Raw genomic sequence first — 24529 nt, 5'->3', positions numbered from 1 at the left:
TTTAGTTTAGTGCAAGGTAAGAGATATGGGTCTAGGTTTAACCTCCAGTATGTGGAAAGCCAGTTTTTCCAGCACCATTTATTAAAGAGGCTATCTTTCTTCCAGTGAAGATGTTTGGCCCCTTTGTCAAAGATGGCGAGTGTGTTTGGAGTTGGTTCTGCAACTTCTATTCTGCTTCATCGATCCTTGGGCATTTTTTTTTTTTGCCAGTATCATGCTGTTTTTATTATGGTAGCTTTGTAGTATAATTTCAAGTTGGGGATTGTGATGCCTCCTGTCTTGCTCTTGTTGCCCAGAATTGCTTTTGCTATTCAAGGTCTCTTCTGGTTCCAAATGAATTTTAGGATTATGAGGCATGTTGTTGGTATTTTGATAAGGATTGCATTAAATCTGTAAAAGAGTTCTGGAAGTATGGCCATTTTCACTATATTGGCTCTATCTATCCAAGAACAAGGGATATTTTTCCACTTTCTGATATCCTCTTGATCTCCATTTTTCAGAGCACTATAGTTTTCAATGTAAAGGTCTTTTATTTTCTTCATTAGATAGATTCTTAAGTATTTCACTTTTCTTTTCTTTTTTTTTTTTACTATTAGAAAGATTTATTCTACTAAGCCTTTGGCTATTTTTGCTCCTCTAATGAGCATCTACCCTTTCTCTTCCCACACTCCTCCACACTATGCTCACTCTTAGATGTGCCCATTTGTAGTGTGACTTATTCTTTAGCAGTGACTGAAAGTTCAAAGCAACATTTGCCACCCATTGCTGCAGCTAAGATTAGAAATGGGACTTAGGTTCTTCCCATCAGATGCGCAGTGCAAGGTTTGCAGGGTAGGTGGCTCAGAGGTTGCTGCACAATTGAGCTGGATATTTCAATTTTCTTGATGCTACTGTGAAAAGTTTTTTCAGTTTTTTCCTCTAATTTCTCTCTCAGTGAGTTTGTTATTTGTGTACAGGAATGCTACTAATTTTTGAGTGTTGACTTTATATCCTGCTATGCTACTGAATTTGGTTATTAAATCCAGGAGTCTTTTGTGGAGTTTTTGGGGTCTTCTATGTAAAGTATCATGTCATCTGCAAATAATGATAATTTGACTTTTTTCCCTATCCCTATTTCTTTTATTTCTCTCTCTTGTCTAATTGCTCTGGATAAGGTTTGCAGAACAATATTGAATAGGTGAGGTGTCAGTGGACATCCTTGTCTTGTTCCTCCTTTTAGAGTGAAAGCTTTCAGTTTTTGTCTATTTAGTATGATGTTGACTGTTGGCTTGTCATAGATGGCTTTTATCAGATTGAGATAAAGACCATCTATTCCAATTTTCTCTAGGGTTTTTATCCTGAAAGGGTGTTGGACTTTGTCAAATGCTTTTTCTACATCTATTGAGATGATCGTGTGGTTTTTGTCCTTAGTTCTGTTTAGTGCATTACATTTATTGATTCACAAATGTTGAACCACCCCTACATCACTGGGATGAATCCTACATGGTCATGATGTATAATCTTGATAATTTGCTGCATTGTGTTTACCAGTATCTTATTTAGGATTTTTGCATCTTTGTTTATTAAGGAGGCTGGCCCGTACTTCTGTTTTTTGGTTGGATACTTCTTTGGTTTTGGTATCAGAATAATGCTTCCTTGCAGGATGAGTTTAGGAGTATTGTTTCTTTTTCCTTTTTTATTATTTTTTATTAAATTTATTGGTACATTTTAGGTATACAATATAATGACATTTATCATTGGAAATTTGTACCTTTACATAATCTCTCTTGGTTCTTATTTTTCCCCCCTTCCCCTGCCCTCCCTTCAACCCCTCCCTATTTACAAAGACTTCGTTTTCATTTTTTCCTTATCTCATATTAATTACATAGGAGTATTGTTTTTTATTAGGTTTTATCAAAGAGTTTGGGGAGTAATGGCATTAGATCCTTTCTAAAATTCTTGTAGAATTCAGCAATGAATTTGTCAGGGCCTGGGTTTTTCTTTGCTTGTAGGTTTTTTTTTTATAATTTAATTTTATTGGTACATTTTAGGTATACAATATAATGACATTCATCATTGGAAATTTGCACCTTTACATAATCTCTCTTCGTTCTTATTTTTCCCCCTTCCCCTCCTCTCCCTTCAACCCCTCCATCCCTTTCTATTTACAAAGACTTTGTTTCCATTTTTTCATTTTCTCATATTCCATTCCCTTCTTTTCTTTACCCTACCACTCCTGCTTCCCCTTCCCCTTTGTCCCTTTTCTTCCTATTTCACATTATCTATTATAACTTTTAGTCCTTATTTACACTTTCAGTTTCTCACACTAGAAAAACTATTTGGTATTTACACATGTGTGTCCTATTTATTTCACTTAAGAGTATCGCCTCAATGTGTAGCCATTTACGTATAAATGCCTCTAATTTCTCATTCTTTATGGCTGAGTAGTACTCCATTTTATTTTTAAAAATCCACATTTTCTTTATCCAGTCTCCAGTTGATGGCCATTTGGGCTGTTTCCAAGTTTTAGCTATTACAAACTGTGCCACTATGAACATGGGTGCACATATATCACTGTGGTATGATTCTTTTAATTCTTTTGGGAAGATACCCAGCCGGGGAATAGCTGGGTCAAATGGGACCTCTAGTCCTAGTTATTTGAGGTATCTCCATACTGATTTCCGCAGTGTTTGCTTGTTTCCCACAGCCCAGACAGCATTTGTTATTGGTTGATTTCATGATAGCAGCCATTCTTTCTGGGGTGAGGTGAAATCTCAGGGTTGTTTTCATTTGCATCTCTTGAATGACCAGTGATGTTGAACATTTTTCATATGTTTACTTGCTATTTCTACTTCTTTGTGTGAGAAATGTCTCTTCATTTCAGATGCCCATTTTTGAATTGGATTTTTAAATTAGGGAGGTCTGATTTCTTTAAGCTCTTTGTATATTCTAGATAGTAGACCTTTGTCTGAGGAACAGCTGGTAAAAATTTTTTTCCCACATTGTGTGTTGTCTCTTCATGCTGTTGGTGGTTTCTTTTTTTTTTTTTTTTTAACATTTATTTACTTTTATTCATTTACTATTACTATTTTTGCTTCACCTTTTAAGAAAAAAATAACAAAATTTCCCCTAGTTTTTGCCAGAGATTTATTAAGACATGCTGAGATCTATGGTGCTTTTAATAAGTAGCCCTATTTAAAAATTTCTAAAAGGTTTGAATATAAAAGTAAAACAATACACAACAGACAAAGCGACAATTTCATAGATTGCTAATGTAATAAAACTTTATCTTAGTAAATATTTCTGTGTCCTCAGTACCTAAGACAGGATGCAACTAAAATTTGAAAATATTTGAAAACAAATATTTACAAGTTACAAAAATTCTGTAACTTTTCAAGAACATGGAATCTGGAATCTCCAACTGTAAAAACTGTTAAATAATGCGAGGAAAATACAGATAAGTGAGGAGGACTTTACAAATGTAGATAACAATATCTAAAATTCATTAGTTAAGAAAAAAATTAAGAGATTCGAGGAGCATATGTTTCCAGTGATATGAAGACAGAGACTATGAACTGAAATCCCAAGGCAACTACTCTGAGCTAAATTGCAGAAATAGTTTATAAAATGATTTCAGTGAAGTTGTAATGCCTGGGTACACTTGGTTTCTCCCAGTGTTCTCATCTATTTAAAATTTTATCTCTAAGAAAAAGCAGCTGGGTGTGGTAAAGCATGCCTGTAATTCCAACACTCTGGCAGTCTGAGACAGGAGAATTGAAAGTTTGAACCCAGTTTGAGCTACTTAGAAAGACCCTGCCTCAAAACAAAAAATGAAAAAATGGCTGGGGATATAGCTTACTGTAAAGGCCCTGGTTTCAAAACTGAAAAATAAAGAAAGAAAGAAAAGAAAAAGAACACAAGTGAAAAGGTCAGTAATCTGAGTGATCAGAAAAATATAAATTGAAAGTATAGTAGGTTACCATGACTCTCAAAAAATGCTTCAAATGTAAAATATTCATAATATCAAGTTGAGAAAAATTAAAAGTCTCATGTTTATTGACAATCAATGCAATCACTCTAAAAAAGTGTTTTTGTAGAATCTACAAGGCTAAGTATATAACCACTCTACAATGCACTAGTTCACACCGCAGCCATATATTAAAGAGAAATGAGTGCATATGCTCATCAAAAGATATCTACAAGAATGTCCATAACTGGTTTATTCTTTTTTTCTTTTTTGAGACAGGGTCTCACTATGAAGTTCAGGCTGGCCTTGAACTCACTGTGTAGCCCAAACTGGCCTCGAACTTGTGGAAATTCTCCTGCCTCAGCCTCCCAAGTGCTGGGATTACAGGCATGTGCTACCACACCCAGCTCTTATAACTGCATTATTCTTAATGTTCAAAATCTGAAAAGAAATCTGAAAACAACACTATTCACTACCTTAATTACAAATGCAAGAAAGCACATACAACATTTCAGATGATAAGATCTATTTTTAAGAACTTCAAGCAGAGGCAAAAATATGATTAAATCAGAATAGTGGTATTTGAGGAGGTGGTACTGTCTGCAAAGGGGCGTGACAGAACATGTTGGAGTGCTAGCATTTTCTCTGTCTTCATCTGAGAAGATCACAGCCTATCACACGGTACAACAACAAATTGCTGAACACAGAACAAATTAAAGAGAAAATTCAATGAAATTCATTAAAATTTAGGATTGTGTAAAATTTAAATGTTAAGTTTACTTATTACTCTACATCAGGGATGGCAAAACCTTTTAGACTTTTCAAAGATATCAAATAGCCTGCTGTGGCACATGTGCCATAGGTTCGCCACCACTGCTCTGTATTTTTCTTTAGGAAAGTCTAATTTACAGTAAAGGCTGGAACAATTCATTAACTTTTTAATATCTATGTTTATTATTTATTAACAAAAAGATTGCTAACATTTGGAATTTTGAAAGTATAACAATCTAATCATAAACCCATCAGATACTTATTTTTAAAATACTAGCATAAAAGTTTGTCTTGGACTGGTTGAAGTGAAAGGTATTTTTTTATTAAATAAAATATTTACTTGTATTGCTTCTTAAATCTTTAGTTTTATAAATAAAACAATATATAAAAGCAGCTGGTTTACTCTCTTAATTTATTGTAAGTATTAAAAGTTATGTCTCGAGATGGGATATTGGGGGGTTTGGTGCTTCATGACACTATGAATAGTTAAAAATAAATTGGCTTTATCATCCAGAAAGAAAAAAAGTATATTTCCACAGTCGAAAATAGTTTTTCAAAAAAGGTGGAGAGTAAAATAATGTAACACACAATTCTTAACAAAGAAATGAGGCAACTTCAAATTAAAACTAAAATTTAAATTAAGTGGCTTTATAAAATATTGAAAACTAGCTAAAATTACATGCATAGGAATTTAATTAATAAGAGGAATTGCAATGAAATTTAAATATGATAGGATTTATCAACAATAAATAAACATTTTCAGTGCAAACAGTGCAGAAAAATTCCTCAAAGATCATAGCAATCATTCTAATCTATACAAAATCAGTCTTAATTCTATATACACTTTATATAGTACTATATATATACTTTATATAGTACTGTATTCAGCCACTGTGATGAAATGCCAACTCATGAATCATAAATATAAAACAATGTGCTTAGTTTTGTGTCCCATTTTTTTCTTGGCAGTTCATGTTTTCAGGAAAATCTATAGAGGAGCATGAAAATGGCTGTGCATTGCTATCACCTGTTGGAGTTCTCTTCTTTGGCTCTTCTACAATGGCAAATTGTTCTCTTTTCCATGAAGCTACTCAGAAAAGCATCTATTTCAGTTTTGCCCTCCAAGAAATCTTCAGCAATATTAGATTCTTCCTTAGCTTCATGTGCAGCTACTTTCAATCTTGCCTGGAAGGTACTTACACTATAGTTCTCACTAAGTTCCTGCTCCCTTTGCATCTTCTTTTCAAAAGCAGATTTAATTTGTGTAAGTAACTCATACTTATCCAAAACAGTTTGTCTTTTTGCTTCTAAGCGGGGTTCCAAAAGGAGATTTTTTCTTGCTAATTCCTCAATAATTTTTACTAAGTTATCTTTGTGAGTAATAATCTCTTTTAGTTGACGCAAAGTCAGAAACTGTTCTAGTAATACCTCCTCTTATTCATTTGTATCTGTGAGTTGTGAGACACTTAGTTCTGAGAGTTCTGGAAATGCATCAGGGACATCTGGCATCTTGTAACCCAAGCCATTTTGGCTTATGGATGCTGAAGTGTCTGTTGTAGGGATGGGCAAAGGCAGACTTGGATGCCAAATGAAGGAGCAGCAGGCTTGGCTGTGGTATAACTTGTTGAAGAAGAAACAGTGTCAGCAACAGATAAAGAAGTGATGGTCCTGTTAGCTTCTTGTGGAGGGTATGAAGGAAGAAATGGAAAGTGCTGAGATGCATAAGGAGGCATCCCACCTGAGTTACTGTACAAGTATGGAAATCTTGTTGAAGTAGGAGCTAAAACTGGAGGATTTTTCCAGAATTCATCCAAGAGACTCTGAATAATTTTTCCAAGATCTGAGTGCATCGTAAAATTGCTTACTAATGGAGAAGTAACATATACACCTTATTTATCTATTAAGTGATGTCGTATTGGTGGAAAAACACTGATCACTGGTTTTTCCCAAGAAAATTGTGGAGGAAGTAATATATTAATGTTAATTGTCAGGTTGTTTACAGCGAATGGCAATCTATATTCCAGATCTTTCTGTATTTCAGCTATACTGGAGTGTGAGTTTCAGAGGGACTCGATCAAGCACTGCTTCTGCTGTTGGAGGTTGGTGAGGCCACCAGGGGAACAAGCTGTGGAAGAGGTGGCAGTCTTCATCAGGGAAAAGAGCCAGCTCATCCTCCTGTGGTCTCCAGGCCCCAGGCCCTCTAAGACTGGCCTGCTTCTCCCAGCTGCTCAGCCGGTCATTCTCCAGACAGACGGGCAGGCTGAGATGCCTGTGGCCCAAGCGCTGGGGGACTGCTCCACTAAGCAAGTCCGGTTCGTGGTGCCAGGTTCTGGGGGACACTCTAATAGTGAAACAGCTAGAGAGGGCAACTTGCCTTCCGGGACAGGCAGCCCTAGCTTTTGTTGGTGGTTTCTCTTGCTGTGCAGAATATTTTTAATAAGAAGAGATCCCACTTGGTGATACTTTGTGCTAGTTCACGTGCAACTGATGTTTTGTTCATGAAATCTTTTCCTACGCCAATGTCTTCAAGAGTTCTACCTAACCTCTGTTCCAGCTGGTTTCTGTTTTAATATTTAGATCTTTAATCTATTTCAATTTTAGTTTAGTGCATGGTGAGAGATATAGGTCTAGTTTTAATCTTTGGCCAGTTGAAACCCAATTTTTCCAGTATCATTTATTAAATAGGCTATCTTTCCTCAAGTGAGTGTATTTGGCTCCTTTGTCAAAGATGAGGTGGCTGAGTATGTTTGGAGTTGTTTCTGCATCTTCTAATCTATTCCACTGGTCCTCAGGTCTGTTTGTTTGCCAGTGTACCCAACTATATAAAATGGACATGAAAAATCAAATAAGCACTAATACAATAGTAGTGGGGGACCTCAATACCCCACTGCCACAAATAGATAAATCAACTAGACAAGATATAAACAACTAAATACTTGAACTCAATCAAACTCTTGAACAAATGAACTTAACAGAAGTTTACAGAGTGTTCTACCCCACAAAATCAGAATACAAATTCTTTTCAGCTGCACATGGGTTTTCTCCAAAATAGACCACATATTTGCTTATAGAACATGTTAAAGTGCAAAGGAATTGAAGTTATCCCCTGTATATTATCAGACCATAGTGTGATGAAATTGGAGATCAATAGCAAAAGAAACAGCAAGAATTTCATAAACACATGGAAACTGAACAATGTACTGCCAAATAACCAATGGGTCACAGAGGAAATTAAAGAAGAAATCAGACAGTTCCTTCAATTAAATGACAATGACAATACAACATATCAGAATCTATGGGACACAAAGCAGTCTTATGAGGGAAATTCATAGCAGTGAATACTCATGGTAGGAAAACAGAGCCAGCTCAAATAAACAATCTGATGCTGAACCTCAAGCTTCTAGGAAAAGAAGAGCAGGACAACCCCAAAGCTCATACAAGGGAGGAAATTATAAAGATCAGAGGAGAAATCAATGCAATGGAGACTAAGAGAACGATACAAAAAAATCAATGAAGCCAAGAGTTGGTTCTTTGAAAGAATCAACAAAATTGACAAACCCTTAGCCAACCTTATCAGAAGAAGGAAAGAAAAGGTCCAAATCCATGCAATTAGGAATGAAAAGGGTGAAATTACAACAGACCCAGCAGAAATCCAGAGGATCATCAATACCTACTTCCAGAGCCTATATGCCAATAAGATGGACAACACAGAAGAAATGGACAGATTCCTAGATAAGTGTGAATTACCAAAGTTGAATGAAGAAGACCTAAAAATTCTAAACAACCCAATATCATCAGTCAATGAAGTTGAAAATGTAATTAAAAACTTACCAACTAAGAAAAGCCCGGGCCCTGATGGCTTCACTGCTGAATTCTACAGGACATTTAGAGAGGAACTGCTGCCACTACTGTTTAAACTCTTCAAAGAAATTGAAAGGGAAGAAATACTCCCAAATACATTCCTGGAAGCAAGCATCACCTTGATCCCCAAAGCTGAGAAAGACCCAACTGAAAAAGAGAACTATAGGCCAATCTCACTAATGAACCTAGATGCAAAAATCTTCTGTAAGACACTGGCAAACAGAATGCAGAAGATCATCAAGATTATATACTCTTACCCAGTGGGATTCATCCCAGGGATGCAGGGATGGTTCAACATATGCAAATCGATAAATGTAATGCACTGTATTAATAGAGCCAAGGACAAAACCATATGATCATCTGAATAGATGCAGAAAAAGCGTTTGAGAAAATCCAACATCCATTCATGATAAAAACCCTACAAAAAATTGAAATAGATGGTCTCTACCTTAACCTGATAAAAGCCATCTATGAAAAACCAACAGTCAACATGATACTAAATGGTCAAAAACTGAAATCCTTTACACTAAAATCAGTAACAAGACAAGGATGTCCACTATCACCACTTCTGTTCAATACAGTTTTGGCAACATTAGCCACAGCAATTAGACAAGAGAAAGAAAGAAAAGGAATAAAAATAGGAAATGAAGAAGTCAAATTGTCATTATTTTCAGACAACATGATACCCTATATAGAAGACCCAAGAACTCTATCAAAAGTCTTCTAGACATAATAACCAAATTCAGTAAAGTAGCTGGATACAAGATCAACATACAAAAATCAATGGCTTTCCTGTATATGAACAACAGACTCACTGAAAGAGGAACTGGCGAAACAACTCCCTTCACAATAGCATCCAAAAATATGAAATACCTAGGAATCAACCTAATGGAAGAAATCAAAGACCTCCACTCTGAAACTATAGCACTCTGAAAAAAGAGATTGAAGAGGATATCAGAAAATGGACAGACATCCCTTGCTCCTGCGTAGGGAGGATCAATATAGTGAAAATGGCCATACTTCCAAAACTGCTATATAGATTCAATGAAATCCCAATTGAAATTCCAACAGCGTACTTCACAGACTTTGAGAAAACAATCCAAAAATTCATTTGGAACAAGAGACCTAGAATTGCAAAAGTAATTCTAGGCAACACAGATAAGGTAGAGGGTATCACAATCCCCAATTTGAAACTATACCACAAAGCTACTGTTGCTCCTTTTTGCTTAACAATTCATTCCTTAATACATTCACATCAGGGTTATAATTTGTATGTTTCACCGCAGGACAGCTCCAAACCACTGTTAGTATATACATGACTAACACATCTGGTGACATGGAACAGTCCCATTGGGTGGTACAAGTATGACCGATGGGACAGTCATGCATGTACCACTGGTGGTTCAAGGTGGCGAGAATGTGTTAATTTATCTCCTTCTTTCATTTTACTATAAGCAGCAAGGAGCAACCAGACTGCATGTTCCACTCTTCGCTTGGAAGTTTCCTTAGCTATATCCAAGTTCAATTCTTACAATTTCTACATTTCCTCCAGCAGTTAAAGATAATTCAACCAAATCCTCTCTGTCCACTATGTTGTCCTTCATTTCTACCTGGGCCTTCACAGCATCTTTAACATTCATACTTTAAGCAATATTCTCTTCAGAGCAATCTAAATTTCTTTTATTGTGAACCTCAAAATTCTTCTAGCCTGCACCCTTTACCCAGTTCCAAAGCCACTTCCGCATTTTAAGGTATGTGTTACAGCAGTACTCTTCTTCTCAATGCCATAGTCTACATTATTTCTTAGGACTGCTATAACCAAGTACAGTGCCACAAATGGAGTGGCTTAATGTAATAGAAATGCATTGTTTCAGCATTCTGGAGGCCAGAAGTCTGAAGTCAAAGTGCCAGGAGACCAATACTCCCTCTGAAACCTATAGAGGAATGTTTTGTGCCTCTCCTGAGCTTCTGGTGGTTTTTCAGCAATCTTTGGTGTGAGTTGGCTTTCAGCTGCATTGAGACAGAAAAATAAAATGGCTGACAGACAGGTGGGACACCAGCCCAGGATAATGTTGGTGGAGAGCAGTTTTAGTTTTTCAGCCCAAGCAAATTTCTGTTTGGCAGACCCTGCCCTGAACTGATGTGTATTCCAAATATGTGTCTCCCTTATCTAGCTGACCTTACCTTAAGCTAATGTTTTCTAACCTGAGTTTGAACTTGCTATAGACTAATCAGTAATAATGATATCATATGCAACCAATCAACTGTTTTCTCTGCTTCTGTACTTAGTTCCTGCTTGCAAACCCTATATAAACTGTAGAAGGACAAAAGACAGAAGGCTGGTTCTTTGAGGAACTATCCTGACCAGGCCTGTTGACGTAATAAAGTTTGCTTTCTGCCTCCAAGTCCTGGGTGCCTTTCAGTGTTTCCCATTTGCCTTTACAGCATAACTCCTATCTCTGCCTTCATTGTACAAGGGATTCTCCCTAATAATTTGTCTGCATGTGGCCATCTCCTTATAAAGCCACCAGTCACATTAGGTAGGGACTCACCCTGCTCCAGTAGGACTCATCTTAATGAATTACACCTGTGGCTTTCTAAGATACTGAGAGTTAGGATTTCAGCATATCTTTCAACACACAACAGAGCCTAAAGAAGGCAAAGAGAGTGTCCTTGTGTGGGCACTGCCTAGCATGGGGAATCAGAGCAGGAGTGGGAGGAGGAGGACATCCTGCAGATCTGGGTGTTGGGGTGTGGAATATCAGATCCTGGGCAGTGGGAGCTGGACATCTAAGCAGAGAAAATCTCGGTGATGGAATCTGAGCCCAAGCAGAACAAGGAGACCATATGTGAGCGCTGTGCCAGGTCTCTGAGCCTGGACAGGTGAGCAAGCCTTTCTCTGCATGGCAGTAGGGTTGGGCATCTGTTGCAGGTTTCAGGGCCTGAGTGAGGTGAGGAAGGCATCCCTGCAGGAGGGAAGACTTAGCTTGGGATGCTGAAGTACAAGAAAGTAGAGAAAGTGGACTGTGTGTGCAGACAGCCTGACATGGATCATCAGAGCCATCACAGGACATTACTGAGACAATTGACGGACCTTAAATGAAGCCTGAAAAATTTGACAGTTGTATCATGTTGATGTAGGAAAATGTCTTTGGTCATATTAAATCCTGAAGTATTTGGGTGATATGGGGCATCAGATTGACAAATAGAAAAGTCTGAGCTGTACTTGTAACTTTTTTGCAAGTTCCAAACTAAAAAGTAATTAACAACTCTGAATCAAAGATAACAAAATGCCATAATTCTAAAGACTTTGGTGGTATGTTCACAGGTGCTTATTATGACATTACTTATAACTTTATGATTATAACATTTCAAAGTAAAATACTAAAAAATTAAAGGTAATGCATGTTTGTTATAGAGGAAAATGTCAGTCATGAATTTATTACCCAAAGACACTAACACCAGATATATTCCCTTTAAAGAGAGAATTATCAAAGGAAACAGCTTGATGGTGTAAGTTTCTTAAGGGAAGTGATTTCCTTAAAAGTTTGAATCAGATAAATCATTTTCCTTTTATCTCCTTTGGAAGAAATGTTGAAATTGTTCAAGCTAAAGGGTTCTTATAAAGTGCTTGTTCACTCGTAAGTCATCGCTGTGATCACTAGAGGGCGCACTGCTACCAAAGACCATGCAAAGTTCTGGGGAAAAACTCCTGTAGCATTTTTGGAAACCAAACAAGGGGGAAGAATGTGTCAAATAAACATCCGTCCATCTTTTAAAACACCAAAATGGTATACTGATATCCTTTTTTAGTTATCTTAAATCGACTTCATTTTTAGAATGAGAAAATATGCAATCTATTGCTCACATCATAGCTGTCAAAATATTGGAATTTCCATTTGAGCCTAATTCTACCTCTATGCCTTAGGGGTTAGTATAAACCCTCTTGAGGTTTTGTGTGTTCTCCCCACAATTTTCTCACACTTCCACAGAAGTAGAATTATCACAACTACCTAATCAGTGGCCCTGTCCTAGAGATGTTGCCTCCCTTTGGAGATATGAGATTTGCTTTGGTTTTTATGTACTTAAAAATTTCTTTTGTAAATATGGTGGCTGTGTAGAAAAAGGTAAAGACTATTTTCCTTGTTTGAAAGCCAAATCAATCTTGATATTGGAATGTGTGTTGAGGTTTGTGTGAGGAGATATTTGGGGGTATCAGTACTTGTTGGGCCATGGACTTTGGCCAGGAAACAAGCCTACTACCAGACCCAAGATTATGCCAGTGCACTGGTGCTAGGATGCCTACATCACTGAACATAGAGACTGTCAGAGATACAGAGACCTGTCTATGTTTGTTGAAATCCTATGGTTCCTCAAATATTTAATCTGAATTTCATGAAGAAGTTTTATTTTTATTTTTTTCTCTTTTATCCTTAATTTTACTTTTTTCCCCATTAAGTTTATTGGCACATTTTAGGTATACAATTTAATGACACTCATCTTTGGTAACTTGTACCTTTACATGATGTATCTTTGTTCTTATTTTTTCCCCATTCCCCTGCCATCCCTTCAACCCCTTTATCCCTCTCTATTTACAAAGACTGTTTCCATTTTTTCCTTTTCTCATATTTTTCTTTTCCCCAGCCCCTCCCACTTCCCCTTCTCCTTTAGACCTTTTCTTCCTATTTCAATGTGAAATCACGAAGAAGTTTTAAAGTCTGAGCTTGTACTAAAAGAAAATGTGCCTGTTCAAATGTCAGACTCACTTATTTTCAGTAGACCTCAGAATAATTACTTTTGGTGTCACAGTACTGTGTTTTAAACTTCTCTTAACTATCATTGACTAATAAGAACTTACTGAATGCTTGCAAAGTGGTGAGCATCTTGCATATATCATCTGATTTAAGAGTGTGGTTAACATTATTTTCCCATTTTACTGAAAGAGGAACAGAGGCCCAGAAATTTTAAGTGTGATATGATTACTCAAATAAGGTCTGGAGGACTCCCAACTCTTACCTGTGCAACCATAAAACTATACAGTCTTCCCAAATAGGTAGTTTGTAACACTATGGTTTTTGCCTCCAAGTCAGACCTATAAGGCTTTGTTTATGTAAAGTAGTACAAGCAGGTAAGCCCCAAAATGCATATGGGCCACACTCCACTTGAAGCTAGGCAAGCCTACGGGAATTTGCACTGGGTGCCTGCCCCTGTCACTAGAGAGAACCCTGAGTGCAAAGACCTGATGAAAGCAAGTGTGGCAGAGCAGGAAAGTGGGCCAGAATGGCTCATGTAGAGTGAGGTAGGGAGAGAATAAGGGAAGAGAGGTTAGATGAATAAAGGGGATCAAATTTTACAAGGACCTGTAGGCCTTTGTAAGGCTTTTACTCTGGGTGAAATGTGGAAATATTACAGGACTTTGAACTGAGATGTATGAGCTGACTTAAGGTTAACAGGGAACTAGACAGGAGGTTATGGGTGGAAAGCAGGAAATTAGTTAAGAAGTTTATTAGTTTCCCAGGGTCACCATAGTAAAGTACCATAAAGTGGGTGGCTTAAAATGTCAGAAATTTATTGTCTCACAGACCTAGAAGCTGGAGGTCTGAAATCAAGCTGTCATCAAGGCCATGTACCTTCTGGGACTTGGGGTGGAATCCATCCCCTTCTAAGCTTCTGGTGGTGGCTGTTGATCTTTGGTATTGTGTGGTTTGCAGCTGCAGCACTCTAATCTCCGCCTCTGTGGTCATAGGCTTCCTTCCTGTGTGTCTCTGTCTTTACCTGGCTACCTCCCCTCTGGGTCTCTCTCTTCTTCTAATAAGGACAACAGTCATATTGGATTAAGGGCATACCCTGCTCCAATCTGACCTTATTTTAACCTACCTAATTACATCTGTAATACAAATAAGGCTGCATTTTGAGGTAACAGAGGTTAGGACTCCAGCATATATTTTGGGGCACACAAATTACAGCAGAAGGCTGTTACAGTGATTTAGGCATGAGTTAAAAGGAGTTTGGGCCAGGGAGGCAGCAAAGAGTGGTAGTGAGAAATTATTTGGCTATGAATATGTGTCAGAAGTAGAGCCAAAAGGCTTTGTTGATGAATTGAGAGTGGGCCTCCAAGAAAGAGAATAATCAAACATCATTCTAAGGTGTTTGGCTTGAGGAACTAGAAGGATGAAGTTAACAACTGTGAATGGTAAATGCGGAAGGAGAACAGATGTAGAGAAAATCATGCTTTGGTTTTGGACAAATGAAATTTAACATGGTTATTAGATATTTAAGTAGTGATGTCCACTAGGCAGTTCATGATATGAGCCTGGACTTCAGGATCGAGTTTAAAGATAGACACAAAAATCTGGGAGTGATTCCTTGGGAGCATGAGAACCCATTTGTGATTTGAGGCATAGAGTTTCAAAAATGAACCTTGCTTCAGCCACGACCAGTTGCTGGGATGCAGATGCTGAAAAAGTGGAGAGTTGAGTTTAATGCTGGTTCAGGTTTTTCCCAGTAAGTAGGTTGCGAGGAGAGGGTGGTATGGAGCTGAGGATGGATGTGAGGAAGTGATTATAATTATGGGGCAGAGAATCTAAGTCAGATAAACATGGGAGTGAGGATATGAGGAGGTGATTGGAGAGAAAAGATGGCTAATGATGGGAAGATTTTTGGCATAGAGATATTTTAAAAATTAGGGAGAAAGAGAGGAGAGTGAGGTGCTTAAAATGGAGATTTTTAAAGGTGGTACAGTCATTTGTAATGACAAGCTCTAGGAAATGAGCATGTGTGTGTGTGTGTGTGTGTGTGTGTGTGGCTGATCATGGCTAGAGGACAAAATCTTTGGAGTACAAGAAGTCAGACAACTGAGAGGCCAGGATGTTCTATGGATAGATTGTTTTAGTGCAGGCAGTGAATGTACAAATGTACACCAGTAGACTTCATATAGACACTGAAATTGCCAAGAACGATGGCAGGAGTAGTAGTGGCGAGAAGAATGAACTGTACGCTAAAACCATCAATAATAAGAGTTCTCTTCCTGAGGAAGAGGGTAGATGACAGCAATAAGGAGGTGTAGTAGGGAATATACTATGGTAGGAAAATGATGGAAAGGATCTGGGGCAGGGAGGTTAGAGAGACCCAAAGGACAGAAAATGACAAAGAGAAACAAGGAGGAGACCCGTCCATCTCTAGGTCAAGTGGTACATGGAGTATGAATAAAAAATGGCCATCACTTGAGAGGGCTGAGGGGAACCACAGTTTTAATAAGGCAGAAATTCAGAGGAAATTTTGGACAAGCTGAGGATGGAAGGGATTTTGCAGAGAGCAGGAAACAAGGTTTGGAGAGGGCCTGGGAGGAATAGTAGATTAAGATTAGGAGATGCATGAATGCCTTTCCGTGTGAGTAAGAAAGCATGATCTGGGTGGTTTGAACTTTCTGTGATCAATGAAGTAAATGGGCATTTTAGCATATTGAGTTCTGATAAGCCAGATCTTTGCATGGGACAGATGGTCAGTTTTAACTGTAGGTTCTTCTTGGGACTAGTGTTTTCTGTTGTACAGTGGTCAGTAATAGGGCTTATGTGGCGTAGTGGTCTCCTCAGAAGCATGTGGAACAGTGGACCTCTGATTTTCACGAGAGAAGTGTTGAGCCTGGAGGTTTCATCTTACCTGGAGGGATTGTAACCCTCAGGGCCTCCCCTTTAACCCTATTGGGTAATTGTAATAGCTCTTCCTTCCCTTACCCTCCCTGCTTTTTTTCTTTGAGATAGGGTCTGGCTGTGTTGGTTAGGCTGGCCTTGAACTCCTGGGCTCGAACAATCTTTCATCTTCAGCTTTCTGAGTAGCTGGAACAATACACACCACCACACCCATTCTGCCACTTGTTTTCATGGCTTGCTCATCACTTTAAAATAGTACAACAATGTTTATTTTTGTAAAAATGATACGTGATAATTATAAAATACTCCAGTAGGGGAGAGAAATATAATGAAAGAAATTTAAAATTCCCTAAATAACCCTCATTAACACTAGGTGAGACACTCAGGCATCTCTATGAATTTTTACATTTGTAACTATTTTACATGGCCTTGAATTTCTTTTAAAACATGAGCCACGTGCTACAGAAAGTCTAAATACTGTGGATTCATTCTAATCTTCTAATTTTTCAAATGAGGAAACTGAGTCCTAGGGAAAGGAAAGGACCTGTCCCAGGTCACTCATTCAGTCAGCTACACCCATGACGCTTGACTTCAAAGTTCAAATTTTTTGTGGTCTAGGGATTGGATCCAGGGCCTCACACATGCTATGCTAGTGCTCTGCTACTGAGCTTCATCCCCAGCCCTCAGTGGGGTTTTATCTGTTCATGAGTTTGTTAAATCATGCTCTTCTACTCTTACCATCTCTATGGTACATTCCCCAACCTTTCACCATTTAGATCTCCAAGCAGCTCAGTTTGCCTTTGGACTTGATACTGATCTAACCATTCAGCAAATCTTTATTAGACACCTACACTATGCCAGATAAAAATGCTAGACACTGGGAATGTGATAGTGAATGAAAGAGACACAATGTTTGACCTTGTAAAGCTTACATTCTACAGAGTGCACAGAGAGTTTGCGCTGCATGCCTCAACTTTCTCCAGTAAGGCTAAGGCCTATATGACAGTGCACTTGTTTAAAACCCCAAATCCTCTAGTGATGATGCGAAAGCAAAGTGGAAATTATTAGACTTAAAATCATATCACTAGCACATGAGAGTACCAAATGAGTAATTATAAATAAAAAAGTACTAACAGAATCCTTGAGGTCTCGGATGTTTTTCTATAGTTATGATTCTTTTTAATTCATTAAAAAATACCATAGTGTTACATATAGGAAAGAAAACATGCTCATAATCTAAACATCTCCAATTTATAAATATATACAGAATGTAAAGAGGCAAAGGTCCTTCTTCACTAATTCTACTGTCTTAGTCATTTTCCTCATTGCTGAGACACAGTGCTCAACACTCACAGCTTAAAGGAGGAGAGGTTTAATTTGGCACACAGTGTCAGAAGTCGCAGCGCTTCCGTGATCAGCCAGCTCCAGGCAGAAGCAGCATGGTGGAAAGACTTGGGCAGAGGCAAGCTGCCCATGCCATGGTGGCAGGACACACAGAGAGAAAGGATGAGCCGGGGAGGGAAGATCCAGCCTTCCAGCTCAAGACAGTGACCCTCCTCTAACCAGGCCCCACCTCCCAAGAGCAATCATTTTCCACAGCCCAGTCCCTGAGTGCAAGAAACTTTGAGGGGACAATTCCAGATCCAAACCACAACACCTACTTCCCAGAGGTAACACTTGTAAAGACTTTGATGTGTGTCTGCAGCAACATTTTTATGTGCTTATACACATTTCTGTTTTAAAAATAATAACAGGATTGTGTAATTTCTGTAAAAATTTAAACAGCACAGAAAGGTCTATATAAAATAAAGAGTAAAAGTTCCTCACATCCTCATCCCCAATCCTACGCCTCATGGGTAACTACTGACATATTGATATATATTTGATGTGAATATTTTCAAACATTTTTCTATGCATTTACACACATATGCACACACACATGCAAACTAAAGGAGCTCTTTGTTTTTTGGGTTTTTTTTGGTTTAAGTCAGCAGCATTTGGAAATTTAAAGTTCAGAAGTCAATGAAGGGGACAGTCCTGTGTTTTTAATTGTCTATGAGTAGAACAATGCAGCCATATGCTAGTCCCTGTCTGGATTTAGTATCCAATGCTTGGAATGTGAGCAGATGCTGAAGGCTATAAATGATGTCCTTACAGGGAGGCCTATTTGTGTAGGCAAAAGGCCAAAGTTAAATGTAGTGGCCAACTGGGCAGCTGGCAAGGGGGTAGGACAAGGAAGAACATGCCAATGTTGGTTGCAAGTTGCTGGGCCATGGGACCCACATCATCTGGGGAAGTGCCCAGACATTTCTGTCATTTACGAAATGGAAGCAGCAAAGTAGTTTAGCATTTTAACCTTAATTTCTACTTTAGTGTGTCGCAAACATAATAGAGAAGGAAAGAAATCTGGAAAAAATACTCTGCTGAAGTCTAAATGACAGTGCCTTTTACCATGTCGAAAACTAGAAAACTCCAAGATACTCTCTTTTTAATAAATTCTTTAGATGCAAAGAATAAGCCCCAGTAGTGTAGGTTTGATTATCGCGAACTCTCTAAACTCCTTAATGGCAAACAGCTACTCTTCATTACCAAACACCACATGTGTTCCTCTCTCAGTCAAGGCAGAGCACGCAGTCACACCACCAATCAGATATTTGTTGTAATAGCCTTCCAATCAGATAGTGCGAGAAACAGCACAATGAAGTTGTTATAACCATACTTGAAATAATTAACCTTTTCTAATTTAAAAAAGCCTAATAGGGAATGGCCTCAGTGACAGGTGTAAAATTCCATTTCTTCTAGAAAATTACTCACCCAGCAGATGCTCCTTCTGACTGAAAGAGAGATTTCATTGGGAAAAAAGTGTTTTCCTTTAATCATGAATATTTCACAGGCACAATGTATTAAGGCAGAGGCTTTCCATGAGGCAATTCATGACCTTGATCTTCTGATTGCTAATATTCAGTGTCCACATACAGATTATAAATATTCACCCATTTCTATTCACCAGCGAATTTCAGGGACACTTCAATTCTAATCCTTAGGGTCATGGGAGCCTGAGAATGATCATGGTATTAGGCTTTCTCAAAAAAGTAAAGTAGGTTATGAGGCAAAGCCCTGACTTGAAAATAGAGATTGTCCGAGGAAAAATAATTCTATTTCTACTGCAGAAGAGGAGAATAGAGATCAAGAGGGAGAAGTTATTTTTATACCATAGAGTAAAGATAAGACATCTTTGATGAATTATTTGGATGTGGCCCTGGGCTTAACTTGGTAAAACTTGAAGCAGTTTTCTGAGGTACTTACTCTTCTCTCCCTACACAGACCTGGACACAGACACAGGCATTTTTGTCAAGTTGAATCCAGCATGAATGCTGTGTGGTTCAGCAGGCATCTGTGGTTGTGGAAAGATGAGCCTCTGTGCCCTGAGGAAGAGATGCTGTGCATAGAGACCTGATTTTCTTGGCGAGGAGCAAGGTGGATGAGAGCAGTGGGAGAAACAATGGAGGTCACATCACCTTTGGGTGAAGCACTGTGACGTTTAGGAGGAGGTTAGTGGAGGTGTGAGGTTGTTGATGTTGGGTATGTCAGCTTGCTGACTGCTAACTAGAAGACAGAGTGAAGGCAGCCAAACTGAGAACCATGACTGATAGATGATCAAGCAGGGAATGCCAGCTGTTTTCTTTGCCCTTTTCTCTTTTCTTTTTCTTTCCTCTTCCTTCTCTCTCCCCTTGTAAACACTTTGATATTTCTCCTCTCACCCCTCTCCCCTCTCCTCTCCCTTATACCCTCCCCGATCCTCCCCCTCCCTTCTCCTCTCTCTCTCTCTCTCTCTCTCTCTCTCATCTACCACTGAGATACATCCACATCCCAACCCTTTTTATTTTGAGACAGAGTCTCACTAAGTTTCCCAGGCTGGGCTCAAACACATGACCCATCTGCCTCAGCCTCTAGAGTAGCTAGGATTATAGGCATGTGCCACCTTACCTGCCCTTTCTACACTTTTCCCTCCCTCCTCTCTGTTTCTCTCCTCCTTCCTCTGACTGATTGCATTTTTTCCTCTTCTGCTAGCAGTATGAGAGTCAAGGATGGGATTTAGAGAGGCTGTGAGCTCCTTGATAGTTCAGCAAAGAGAAAGACCTGTAATCTGTGGAAGAGTCCCAGTTGTCAGGATCCCCAAAGCCTGTGAGCTGCTTCTCCTCTCTGCTGTGCCTCCCTTGAATGCAAGGTCTCTCAAGGGGCAATGATGCTTTCTTCTTTAAAAATTCACCTTTCCTTTGAGTCTTTTCTTTGGTCCATCTTTCCATTATTTTGACATAAAATTAAAGTTTTCTTTGTTTACTTTTATTTATTGAGCAGAATTTTACCTTTTCTTGCAAGAGCGACTGAGTGAAGTTTCTTCTATTTCTTGCCCATTTTGTTCAGGTTGGTTTTTATCCCCTATTGGACACTTGCTCTTAATAGAAAAAAAAAGAGATTCTCCCCACCTTCTGTGGGGACTTTGCATTTTGCAGCTCCATAGCAAAATAATATTCATGATCAAAACCTAGCAATTACTGACTTTACTCTGTGCCAGGGACTTAACATATATGATCATATTTAACAATAGTTCTTGGCCCACAGGGTTGTGCTGAATGAGTGAGCTCATCTGTACAATGTCCTTAGCAGTGCCTGGCATACAGCAAGCTGTCAATAAATGAGCTACCACGACTGTTATTACCACTATTACTGCTGCTACTGCTGTTGAGTTAATGGAATAGCCACAGCCAGTGGCATTATAGAAGCAAAGTGCAGGGCTGAGAACCAAGACTCTTGATCCATACAGCAAGATGGCTAGGAGTGAGATAGTTCAAGGTTCTTTGGACATGGCAGAGGAATGATGTAGCAGCAGAGGGAGTAAGGAGCAGTCTGATAACTAGCTCCACTCCAACCATGGGGATAAGATGAGGTTACTTTTGGAGATTTTGTCTAGTAAGGCTAACTGCTGTAGTTGGGATAGCACATTCAGATTTGGATTTCAGTCCTACTTAGCTGTGTCTTTCACAACCGAGTGAACTGGATAAATCATTTAGTCATTCAGAGCCTCAGTTTCCTCATTTGTAAAATGTCAGAGCTACTAGATCCTAGCTCCAATGATGGTGTAACACAGTGAGTTAAGACATGTGAAGTAACTACAGTGTGTCTGCTATCCAGTAAATGGAGTTATTAACATTATCCTTCCCATCACCCTGCAAAGCAGGCACATTCACCCCGATTTTACAGCTGAGAAAACTGAGGCTTAGAAGGGCTTAACTAGGTTGCCCAAGGCATATGATAGATTCAGGTCTAAAATTTAAACTGAAATCCGTCTGCACCAAAGCCTGTGGTCTTTCTACCACTCTATAATGCCTCCTAGAAACACTGTTCTTATTCCAGAAATGAGCACAAGGTCAGCTATCACCTAAAAATAATAATAATAACAAACCAAACATGCTTCTTAGCCCTTGAGGTACCCCAACTGCTCATTTCACTTGCTTTCAACTCCAAGGAAAAGGAACTGTTTGTTACTTGTGGTTTGGTGCAGTTATTTCTTTCTTCTCCAAAGCCAGAGTCCCTTTTTCAGTAAATTAGTGTCATTTCGGCGAAACAAAGGTGTTTCTGATGTTTCAGCCTTTTCATCTTCCACTAAACATCTATTGAGTGGCAGCTTTTTATTTTCAGATACATTACTGGTGCTCCAAACACAGGGCTTTAGGTCTATGGATTTTCTGGGGCCTCAATATCTCTGAGAATCATACTTGTGCTGGGCTGATAACATAGGAGGTTCTGCTTCACTCATCCCTTACATGATGCCGCACTCGCACCTTTGGCTTCAGCGTTTTGGCAGATGGTGTTGCTGGCTCTGGCGTCTGATACTCTCTGCAGCTCTGGCATTCTTTTGTTGCAGTAGCATGCCCTTTTAGGTGTTGCTCACACGTACCCTGTTCAGCACTGCCATTCCTAGAATCTCACTGTTCTCACCCAGCAGAGGGGTGAAAGGGGCACATTTATCGTGCTGATCTTGGGGAGAGCAAGGATTTGGGAGGATTAATGTCTCAGGAAAATTATTGGGATCGTGAGAAGGAAATATTATAAATTGCATGGTCTGAATTTATTTGACAGAAAATTATTAAATGTGAATTATGAAGAAAGCATTGTGCTAAATACTGCAGGAATATAAAGGCACAGTCTGTTTTTGTGTAGCAGATGAGATAGTAAGGGCTAACAAACAACACTTAAAGTCTTTGTGAAATTTTAAGTTCCATAAGCAAAGTACCCCTCCTCTTCCCTCTGCCACACAAGTTCTGTGGGGAGCCAGTGTCTGTAGAACCAGGGAAAGGGAAAGCTTCACAAAGGAGGTGATACCCGGTCTCGCTGTTACAAAATAGATGTCCAAGAAATATTTATGAAATTGAGTTCAGACCAATAAAATGTGAAAGAGTGCTATAAGTGAAAAGTGTGATGTGAGAAATATTGTACAGGCAAGAATGGTAGCAAGGGGTGCCGGGAACAGAAATGGTGTGAGCCAGAGTAAAAGATGCATGTCAGAATCCAGGCGTGGTGGTGCATGCCTAATGATACCAGCACTCTGGGGGGCTGAGGCAGGGGGATGACATATATGAGGCCAGCCCGGACAACTTAGTGAAATAAAAAATTCAAAAGGGCTGGGGATATAGGTCAGCGAGAAGACCCTGGGTTCAATCTCCAGTATTAAAAAAAAAGTATTATCAAGGAGAAGTTGAGAATGTGGCTAGAACAGAAGATCATGGCCCAGAATGCCAGGCTGAAGATTTTGTCCATTGATTAGCAGGCGTTAAGGAACCACAGAAGGCTACTGAGCATTAGGCCAATGACAGAGGTGTATTTCCTAAGATGGCTCTGATGACAGAACTAGTGGCTAGTGTTTTTTGTTTTTTGGGGTTTTTTTTAAGCAATAGTTGGAGAGAATGCATGGAGAATGAGCATGAAAAAATAGATCACTCTCTTTGGTGATCAGAAGCACTTCTGGTACAATAATGGGTTAGAAGATGAATTTCAAAAGTTTAAAGGAGTAAATGTGGGAATGGAAGGAAGGTGAGAAAGCTTCAGCAACTTGAGGGCTCATAATCCAGAAGGCAAACCTTGTGGACTCTTGAGCATCTTGGAAGGTCGAGAGGAAGGGGCCTGTGGAGCGGGAGAGAGCAGCTGACTTATACAAAGAGATCATGGAGGACAACACATGGGTTTTCCTTGGAAGGGAGGGATTCTTATTCTCCTTTTTTGGGGGGGGGGAGATGGGACTAAAGAGAGAGGAAAGGAAATGTCTTAAGGGAATGAACCACAAGAAAAGGAAAGAGTAGAAATCTGCTCAGATCTATAAGTAGTCTTTCTCAGCAGAATGCTCAAAACACCTTCTTGAAGCTTGCCCATCATCCAGGGTTCTTCCGTAAGATTTATGGCCTGACTGATTCTCTTCAGCTTCAGTCAGAGACAACCTGACAGCTGCAGTCAGCTCAGCCCCCCTTGCAGCAAGTTGACACCATTTCTGGTGAGCTTCAAACAAGTATAAACAGCTCTCCCCCAACAGCAGGCTCCACTGGGCACCTAGGCAGCCTCATTACACAACCAATTAAACCGCCATCACGCGAAAGGAATGGATGGCAGCTCAAGGTCTACTTGAGTACATTTCACATTTCCATGTTCACACCTATCGCAGTCTTCCAGCCAAGGGTTCCCAGCCACTGCAAGGGGAAGATGTAAACGTGATTAACCTTCTCTAAGGGGCGTCCCAGAAGATCTTACTCACCTGACAGTAGGCAAGATCCCTCTTCTTTGGGAATAGAAAAGAGTCCAGACAGCTGTGTAAGATGTGGAAGCTCAACCTTTTTGCTCTCTTGCCTCCATCTGGCCACTAGCATGTCAGCTCCTCCATGTCTGGCCTTTCTGTGGCTCCTGAGGGAGGCCCCCGGGTACTGAGCACAGTAAGCCAGAGTCTGGCTTTTCCCCATAGAAGGGCTCCCGTCTTTTGGTAAATACATCTTTCAGAAACTAATTTAGCTGGTTCCACTTAAATGACCTGGGAAATGATCCAGTAGAAGGACTGAAGTGGGGGAGAGAGGGACGTGCGCCAGGTATCACACTGCATCAGGAGTGGCCACGCTGGGCCTTTTTCCTTTTGCAGGAGAGTGTTGACTTTTTGAGTGCAATGCACTTTCCCGTCTACTTACTATGTTATTTAAATAATTGCTTTGCTCTTGAGGGACCTTATACTCTTTGGCTTAGTGAGAAAATGGTAGATTGGAGT

At 39.3% G+C, this 24529-nt stretch overlaps 1 protein-coding gene and 1 pseudogene across 8 annotated transcripts in view; both read right to left on the bottom strand.

Annotated features, from left to right (window-relative positions):
* The window catches only part of LOC110344934 (uncharacterized), a 57086-nt gene extending 32846 nt beyond the window's left edge, over positions 1-24240 (bottom strand). For all 8 annotated transcript variants that reach the window (XR_015446827.1, XR_015446830.1, XR_015446831.1 and 5 more), the window contains exon 1: positions 24032-24240. The gene's annotated coding sequence lies outside the window, so the exon portion shown is untranslated. The remainder of the gene's footprint in view (positions 1-24031) is intronic.
* On the bottom strand, positions 5451-8274 carry LOC101703675 (vacuolar protein sorting-associated protein 37A pseudogene; annotated as a pseudogene).
* Positions 24241-24529: the final 289 nt, after the last annotated feature.

Source organism: Heterocephalus glaber, unplaced genomic scaffold, assembly GCF_053883595.1.
Source record: "Heterocephalus glaber isolate CG9 unplaced genomic scaffold, H.glaber_assembly_v1.0 deba00001729, whole genome shotgun sequence".
NCBI lineage: Eukaryota > Metazoa > Chordata > Mammalia > Rodentia > Bathyergidae > Heterocephalus > Heterocephalus glaber.
The sequence above is the reverse complement of the archived record's forward strand: the minus strand, read 5'-3'. Positions and strand labels throughout refer to the sequence as shown.